We start from the raw sequence: 9,957 nt of genomic DNA on the forward strand, positions 1-9,957 counted from the left end.
GCATAATTGGTACATATTTGGTACATAATTGATACATAATTGAACACAACATAATGCTTTCATTTTGTTCATAAAACTGGTACATAACTGGTTCATAAAAATGGTACACAGTTCTATTTCACTGACACAAAACCTAATCCTTAATAAAACAGGTTACAAACAAAATTATGATAATCATCAAGCTACAACATTTTCCATATTTCATCATCTTCTTCAATTGACTCTGTATGTGATCAGTCTCTTTCTTTATTTCTTCAGTTGACAATCTAATTTTGACAAACTCCTCTTGTATGTGTTCAATATTCTTTCCAAGCTTCTCCAACCTAACCATCATGATTTGCCCATTGTTTTCTTCAGATTCATCGCAGAACCACTCAAAAAACCCACACCCAGGATGATCAGGCCCCTACATGTCACACACCCTCATGTTCAATTTCATAAATCTAATAAACCAACACTATAAACACTCTGTGAAAATAAGGTACCTTAAAATGAGGACACCCCCAAAATTGCCTTCCAAAACTCTTAGTGGTCTTTGCCCTTCTTAGAATGGCCTTATCTCCACAGTAGCAAACTGGTTTCCATGGCAGTTCCGACTTCGTACCAAGCTGAGAGATGAAACTTTCATGGCTTCCTTGTACCATAGATGACGAAGAAGTGGATGATTTCATTGTTCTGGATTTCTGGAAAACCCTAGCAGCCCGTAAATTTTTCTCACGATGGTGTTTATTCAACAAACCCTAGCCCCCAAATTGTTCAGGTTTCGTTTTCCAGATGTAACATTCCTTTTAATGAAGGAGAAGAAGATCCAGGTCATATGCCACACTGGCAACTCTAAACGGACGTTTCAATGAAATAGACGGAAAGGATAAACCTGACACCATTTTAAAAGATAAGGGAGTTATGTGAACTTTTTAAAAATTGTGGGACCAAAATGGACCCCGAGTGAAAGTTAAGGGACGAAAAAGGGTATTTTGCCTTAATTTTACTAAGGCCATCTTGCACCAACAAATTCAGTATATGAGCATAACATCTCACGTGAAATAAAGAGCCATCAAGGATTAACTTATTACTTAGAGATAAATCATCTTTGAGATATCTTAAACATGAATCATTATAAGAAGCATTATCAACATATACTGAAAAAACCTTACTTTCAATCCCCTAAGTTTTCAAACACTTATATATAGAATCAGCCACATCAATACCAAGCCTTGGTGCAGGGACTTTCACAAAACTCAAAACTCTTTTTTGAAGAGTCCATCTCGAATCAATAAAGTGTCATGTGATAACCATATACTCAACTACTTGATGGCTAGATTTCCACATATCTGTTGTTAAACTTATCTTGCTTACACTTTCTAAAAGTTTCTTCAACACTTTCTTCTCCTTCTCAAATAATGCCACACAATCACTTCTTGCTGTTTTATGAGTAACCTTACGAAAATCGGGGTTTGCAAATTGGAAACCCCACATCCAAACATCATCCTCAATAACACTAAAAGGATATTCATGAACCATGATAGCAGTTGCAATTATTTCTATCATCTTTTCATTAGAGTATCTAGCACCAGGAGTAAGAAAGGGATTACCTGAATGTGAAGGCTGAAACGGAATGGTGGTTTGTTTCTGTTCGGTAGACTCATGCAACTTCTTTTGCATGCATTTGTCACTATGTCTTCTCATATGACTAGTGCTAGATCCCGCCCCCCAGTAGCAAATTGAAGTTTACAATATTTGCAAACACCTTTCTTCACACCTTTTCTAATTTCAACTTCATCAAAATCGTTCCAAACGCTTGATGTTTTTCTCTTCTTTCTCCCAACAATTGCTTCTGATTCAGGTTCAGGTTCAGGTTCCGGTCCCGCTTCTTGATTTTCTTGTGTTATGTTTGCTTCTACTTGAGTTGAATCTACAGGCACTTGTTCACTCACCTCAATATCGATCAAAGACGAAGTCATTTTCTATACAAAGTAAAAACATAAATTAGAATATGTTATAGTTAGTAAAATAATAAACATAATAAAAAAAATAATGCTTTGAAAAATATTATTTGGTACTGTGTTTCTCGTTTGCAGTATAACAATATATAGTATATTTGGTACACTGACTATCGCAATTCGTAATTCGTAGATATATATCTCTCATTAGCAAATAGTAATATATAATATATTTGATATTGTTTGTATCATAATGTAATTTGCAAATAATATTTGAAAACATTTTAATGAGATTTTCAATTAGTATATATATATATATATATATATATATATATATATATATATATATATATATATATATATATATATATATATATATATATATATATATATATATATATATATATATATATATATATATATTACAGTACCATGAATTCTATCCCATTCAAATATAATATATCAAATGCACAGTACCGGCACCGTGGATTTTATCAGTGGATTTAGTATAATGAATTCTATCATTCTAGCATATAATATACAAAGAATATAATACCATGAATTTTATCTCAATGTCATATACATCAAACATTCTAGAATGTTTCAATTTTGCAAAAGAATTTTAGAAGTAGATTGTAAAGAAAATCAAAGAATCAAATGTTAAATTTATTATTATTTACCTTGAATCAATCTTTGTAGCTTCAATGGACTATCACTGTGTATTCTTCAATTTTGTGAGTGAGATGTGCTTCTTCAATTTGCCGCTAGGTTTAGTTGTATTAGGGTTTCTAATCTTTTTTAGAGACTCTGGTCTTAAAACAAACCCTTTCAACTTCTAAGATATTTTTCCCTTCTATTTTTTTTACGTGAATGACATTTGGATAGTATAAATAAATTTCTTATAAAGATTTAATTTAGAAGTTAATTGTATTTATTATTTTAATAATAGTATTTATTAATTTATTAATATTCACAAATAATTTTAATATTTATTATTATATACAGGCCGGCCTATAGGCTTTATAAGCTTTTTTAATAGCCTAAGCCTGGCCTATTTAATTAAATAGGCTTTTTAAAAAGCCTAAGCCTGGCCTTTTAATTAAATAGGCTAGGCCAGGCCAGGCCTTATATAGGCCAGGCTGTAGGCCCCTGTAGGTCGGCCTGGCCTATTCCCACCCCAACGTATAGGCTATATCACTTCGGACGGTGGGCTTGTACTGTCTTGTAGGCGTTTCGCATCTGTATAACCACCTGCGTATATACCTGATTGATGGGGTAGTGATGCCACTTAGGAAGTCATTGCGGTAACTCGTCACATATGAGATTGTGTAGCCAAGTAGACCTAAATCACATGGGATTAATCTGACTCATGGTGCGGTGGGCTTATGTGAGTCTCTTGACGTGATGTACAAGAGTAACTCGCCGAGGGTGTGGTTTGTGCAACCTAGGTAGACAAGCGGATACTACTTCTGGATTCCTCGTACCGGTGTACGGGTCTGTATACTTGTTTGTAATGGCCTTGTGCCGGTTTGTTTGTTATATGCATTGGTTAGTTATGGGACTACCAATGGTGATGCTACCCATATGTGTACTTGTACCTAGCCATGAGGACAACCTGGATTCTCGGCGAGTCCATTTTGTTGCATGTTCCTTGTAGAACCGAGCGAACCCGTAAGATAGGGAGGCTAACTGAGATTTAGTAATCTCACCCCATTCCAATTATTCTTTTACAGGTGGTTCGAGGCTGGATTGTGGAAGGGTAAGATGGCTAGGCTTTAAGACGGTGTATCTTGGCAATATGTTATTTTGTAGTTCTTGATCTTTTGTTCTACCATCCTTGTATCATGGATTTGTATTTGTACCATGTTGGAACTCATATATTTTGGCCATGACGGTTTGGGCTTTGTACTCGTACTTATATATTATCCATTCCGCTGCTTATTATATGATTTTCGTTTACCATTTTAATGCCATATACGTATATCCAAGGCAATGTATGTATGGGGCGTTACAACGTTGAATTTTACATTACAATAAAAAAAGATCATTGATTGTCTTCTTCTAAGAAAAGAGAACAAATTTTTAGAAAAAAGAATAATTACTTTAGGGGCATTGTATGTAATGAAAATCACCTAAATAAATTTTTGCCTTTGTCCTCCATTTCATCAATTTAGGGGCATTTTGTGTCTAAAAATTACTTTTTGTAACAATTTTGTACTTTTAGTTGGAACTCAATTATAGTTGCTTTTAAATGTGTATAAAACTTGCCACTGGTCTTACTACATAGTTCAATTGGGACAAAACTGAACTCCAAAAATTACAATTTTGAAAAAATGGCGGCGAGATTGATTCCGGCAAGATTCCAGGTTGCTCAGTGGTTTTGATTCTATCTACCATTGTTCTCCTACTTTTGTTTGCAAGAGTTTAGAGTTTATGGTTTTGATTCCATTTTAAGGGTTTTATTGTTAGGTTTTGCTAATTATGGTTTTGAATAACCATGTATATTGTTCTTCTATTTAGGGTTTTGAAAAATCATTTTGTTGTTTTGATTTATGACTTTGTTATTTGATTTTTTGATAGGTAAACATTTTGTTGAATAATCATTTTGTAAAAATGAATTTGTTGTTATGATTTCTGAGTTGTTGTTTTGAATTCTGACAGTGTTGTTTTAAATTTAGTTCACATTATTCCCACTTTGCAGTTTGGTGCTCATTGGTTCGGAGTAGCTTGGGAGCTTAGCTTCGTCGTTGTTTCATTGTCGTGGTTTTTTCTCTTATTGGCAGCTCTATATACTCAGGTGGTTGTAGCTTTATTGTTATGTGGTTTTAGGGTGGTTTAGTTCTTTTATTTCGTTGCATTTGATTCAGGAGAAGTGTTAGTTCTTTCCGGTTCGTCATTGGGTGTGATTACGCTTTGGAATTTGGAAGAATAGCCTATTTGACTGATATATGCTGGTTTTAATTTGTAGACATGACAAATGATTGAACATGGAGCTACTTATTCTCATGTTGATCCATAAAAACCAGAATGATGGAACATGGAGCTACTTATTCTCATGGATTCACATGGTCCCTGTAATTATGGTAAACTCTGTATTGTTTGTTCTGCCTCTTGGAATTCCTAACTGATCATAAAAATTTCATATTTTTTATATTAATTTTCCTATCTTTAGCTTCACAAAATCTACTTCATGTGTTATGGTCTTTTTGTTGTGTTAAAGAGATGGTTAACTATGATTAATATTTTTAACACAGTGATTGGTATACATATAAATAAGTATTGTGTTGATGTTGTTACAATGTATGGTGATGAAGATGAAACTGATATCATTTTTGTTTTTTTGATTGATGGCATTTTGTGGATTGGAGAAGAGTGTAAGTGAAGTCGTTTGTGAGTAACTCGAGAGCATTAAGGTTTTAGCAGTTAATAGATAATTCGATACAAATGCCTTTGAATGTATTTTTTCAAGATAAAAATGAATTCTCAAAGATTGTATTGACTGGTCCAAATGGTTCTTCAACTGAGGTTGGTTTGTTTCGCTTTCGCTAATTAAGAATTAAGTGATTATAGCATAATCACTTATCATATAAGTGGTAATGTTGTTTTTATATGCTATAGTTTCATTCAGGTGCTTCTCTATCGAGGCCAGACTGTTTCATGGAAAAATCAAAGGAAAGAAGAACTGTTTTTTATGAGCAACATGGTAAAAAATAGAATCATATTCTAAATTTGGCTCAAGATTATTCTATCTGGGATCGAACTTGGGTGTTTGTTAATATCGTTTTAGAAAACTTTTTGTTGATCAGGCTAAATAAATAAATGATGTTGTATAAGTTATATATTATTTTTTGAGGTGTGCTACTTATACAATTTTTTCTTACACCGTATCCACCACACCGTATATCATAACAAAGTTAAAATATTTTTGCACAGAAACCAAAAAAAGTTTAATAATTAAAAAATGAAATTAGTATGTATTATGTAGAATTAGACGTGTAGGTGTTAAAATTGAATGTAATTAAGAATAGCTTTTCTCTTATTTTTTAGATTCATTCTTGTTTTATTGATTTTTGTTTATTTTGTTCACTTTGCTTTTTAAGTAGAGCATTCTTTCAAATCATAATAAAAATTGATATTGTGAAAGTTTGCAACGGGTGTATTTTATCCATCCAATCTCGATCACTTTTATCCATACAAATCCATAAATGCTTAACCGAAATCCTTCCCACCTAAAATTTCTTAAGATACATCTTTAATATATTAAAACAAAATACTATGTTTCCCTCTCAATTTTTCATCAACTTCATCAATATCCCGCCTAAGTGCATTTAATTGTTTAAATTCTTCACTTTTTTCATACAAAAACGGTTGATATTATTTATTGATCTTTAATTTCATTCAACTTATTTGCCCAAATAACACCACCAGTCACTTGCAAGTTTTCCTTTTTTAATTTTTTATAAATAAATTACTCTTTTTATGTACAATAATAATACTGATATGCTTATATACATTCCATTAATATTGATATGTATGTTTATACTTTTATTCAAAAGTTTGGTCTAACACATAATTATTTTTATATATATTAACATTATTTTTGAAGTTTTAAACAATTTTTTCTTAAAAAATTAAACAATTTATATTTTATACTAATAATAGGCATTTAATATTGACTTATCCTATTGTGGACTCTCATATTTTTAATAAATTTTAATAAAATATTATTTTCATTCTTTATTTTTTATGGTTATAAAATTCATTTATAATTTGGAAAGAATTTATAAGTCCATATTATTAATTTTGTATTTTGGAATAATTTTTTATTTAGTGTAATTGTCTTAAAAATTATTTTCCACTAATTTTATGTAAACGATTTTTAACTATTACTAAAAAATAATAGATTAAATGCAAATAATTACGAAATCTAAATAACGTTGATAACATTTCCGCATTCATATATATTTTTTCAAAACCACACATGATATTGTAAATAGTATATACTTTTTAAACAAATAATAAAATTTATATGTTTTGTCAGTGATATAATAAGTGGTAAGAATTGATCGGTGAATAAAGAATAATAAAAGCTAAATACAACTACTTTTCACTTTACTATCTGATATGTTAATACTTGTGCAATAATCCTTTTATTCTTTAAGTAAATAAAAAAATGCTCTTTCGAAAATAAAAAAATAAAAAAACAAAAAAATAAAAATAAATGTGATTTATTTTATTTTGCCTCTCCACGTGTGCCTAATTAGTTGCTATAATTTTATTATATTCTCAAATCTTTATTATCCACCATTTTTTCAATTTTTTAAATTTATTTTTTTATATCATCAATGCAAGACAATTTTATAAAAATATTATGAATTTTCTTTTCCATATAATAATAAATTATATTATGTAAATTTTTACAACGAATATTCTAATGCTATATTTAATATTTCCATTTCATATTCCAATCAAAATATTTTAATGTTATATTTTCATTCTTAATCTCAATCCTTTATATAAATTTTAATCCTATATTTTTATTCTAAATTTCAGTATGATCCTCTAACCAAATAAACTTTTAATTTTACTCTCTAATTAAAATTTGATATCATATAGTATATTATAAATATATATAAAAAAGTAAAAATTGATGGTCAGTTTTCCTCTTCTCAAATTATTTATTATTGAATATTTTATTATATTATCAACGTAAAAAATAATTAAAGTTAGTATTTTATAATTTTTATACTTCATAGTTTAAATATTATTTTTTTTAAAAACATATATCGTTAAAGATGGACTTTTAAACATACAATTTGTATTTAGAAAATTTATCTTTCACTAATTTAACTAATTAATTTTAATTTTTTTCTATTTATTAAATAAAAATTTTGTTATTTTTATATTTATATTGTTATTTTTATAAAAATATAATATCTATCTAAAATTTGTCCCGTGCATCGCACGGGTAAAAGTACTAGTTAATTATTTATAATGTAAATATCAATTGATCTCAATGGTAAAAGCTAAAATTATACTATTTTAAAAATAATTAAAATCTTTATAAGTATTGATTAAATATTTTGTTTCTTTCATTAAACTAAATATATTATTTATTTGAAGTTCAAATTATTTATTATAGTTTAAATAAATTTGCTTTCAAATGTAACTCACTGCCAAAGCAAGCAACAAGTTATCATTACAAAAGTTGCTCAAAACAATTGTAAGATGAGAGTCAACAAAATGTTTTTATGATAATCTACACCATTTTGAATTGTAAATTATTAGTAGGGTATTGGTACTTGTAAGATATAAGTTACTGTCATAGAAAATAAATTGTATGCGAAAAATGATATTTATGAGCCAAAAAATTTTTATTCAAAAATAGTATACGAGAAAAAAAATTATTATTGATTTAAATATTTTTATACAGGAAAAATATACTATTGATCCAGATATTTTTGTAAACGATACCTAAACATAAATAATATTTATATACGGGAAAAAATTTATTATTAATTTAAATATTTTTTATATACAATAAATGATATTTATGATTAAAAGAATTTGATTCAAAAATGGTGTACGAAAAAAAATTATTATTGATAAAATATATACAAAAATTTACTATTAATCTAGATATTTTTGTAGACGATACCTAAACATAAATAATATTTGTATACGGGAAAAAATTTATCATTGATCTAAATATTTTTATATACGAAAGATAATATTTATGATCCAAAAAAGGTATATGAGAAAAAAATTATTATTGATTTAAATATTTTTTATACGAATAAATCTAATATTGATCTAAATATTTTTTTTCTTTTTTAATCTTCTATTTAAAATAAATATATTATGTAAACAAATGCATGTACCAGACCAAAACCTGTGCGTATGCACGAGTTTGTTACTAGTATATATATATATATATATATATATATATATATATATATATATATATATATATATATATATATATATATATATATATATATATATATATAATTAACCTGAAAGGGTTGGCCCAACGTAAGGGAGCTCGCGGGGTCCCTAGGATTTGCTCCCCTTGAGGTTTCGAATTCGAAGGAGCAAGGACCAAAACCAAACCCTCAAGGGCTACGTTGGATGAAAGTCCTCTATGTGAATTAGTCGATCTGACTGGTTGAATACCATATATATATATATATATATATATATATATATATATATATATATATATATATATATATATATATATTTAAATTGAATAAAATATGTGCTTTGAGTAAAATTGAGAATTAATGTTCTTCTTCTAAAAAATATAATTAAAAAATAGAAAATATATTATAATTTTTTCATATAAACGAGATCAAACTAAAAATTATTTTTATTGGGGTTATGAATACATATTTACTGAAATAATTTTGACTTTGATTATCTATTTAAATAATAAATAACAATTTAATTAAAAAATCTAAATAAATTCACTTATAAAATAAAAATCAATAATTTCAACTCATGATATTTTTTTAAGAAAATATCAAAATTTTAAAAAAGAATACAGTAAAAAATTGAGTAATATATTTTAAACAAAGTATATTAAGTGAATCCTTATTTTAACAAAAGTCAATTAATTGTTTTTTAAGAGATACATGGTTAAAAAGAGATTAAAATTTTAATACAATAAATTACTAAATTCAATATTATAGTTTATACACGGTCAGTGCATCACAACCCTTAAAAAGAGATATTCTATATGTGATTTAAAGAAAAAAGCAAATGTCTATAAAAATTAACGGTTATGATTTCACTAACGGTGTAAAACTGCTTTACACTAACAATGTATTTCCATTAAATTTAAAAATTAATTAAAATATGTATTTTGATCAAACATGAAACCACAAGGTTCATATACCTATTTACAAGTTACGTTTATCTTACTTTGTTTATTGTCAGTACAAATTTGTGGCATTTGGTAAAAAAAAAAAATTTGTCGTTATTTGTCTTGAATTTACTAATTGAGAGAAGGGGG

Source organism: Vicia villosa, linkage group LG1, assembly GCF_029867415.1.
Source record: "Vicia villosa cultivar HV-30 ecotype Madison, WI linkage group LG1, Vvil1.0, whole genome shotgun sequence".
Classification (NCBI taxonomy): Eukaryota; Viridiplantae; Streptophyta; class Magnoliopsida; order Fabales; family Fabaceae; genus Vicia; species Vicia villosa.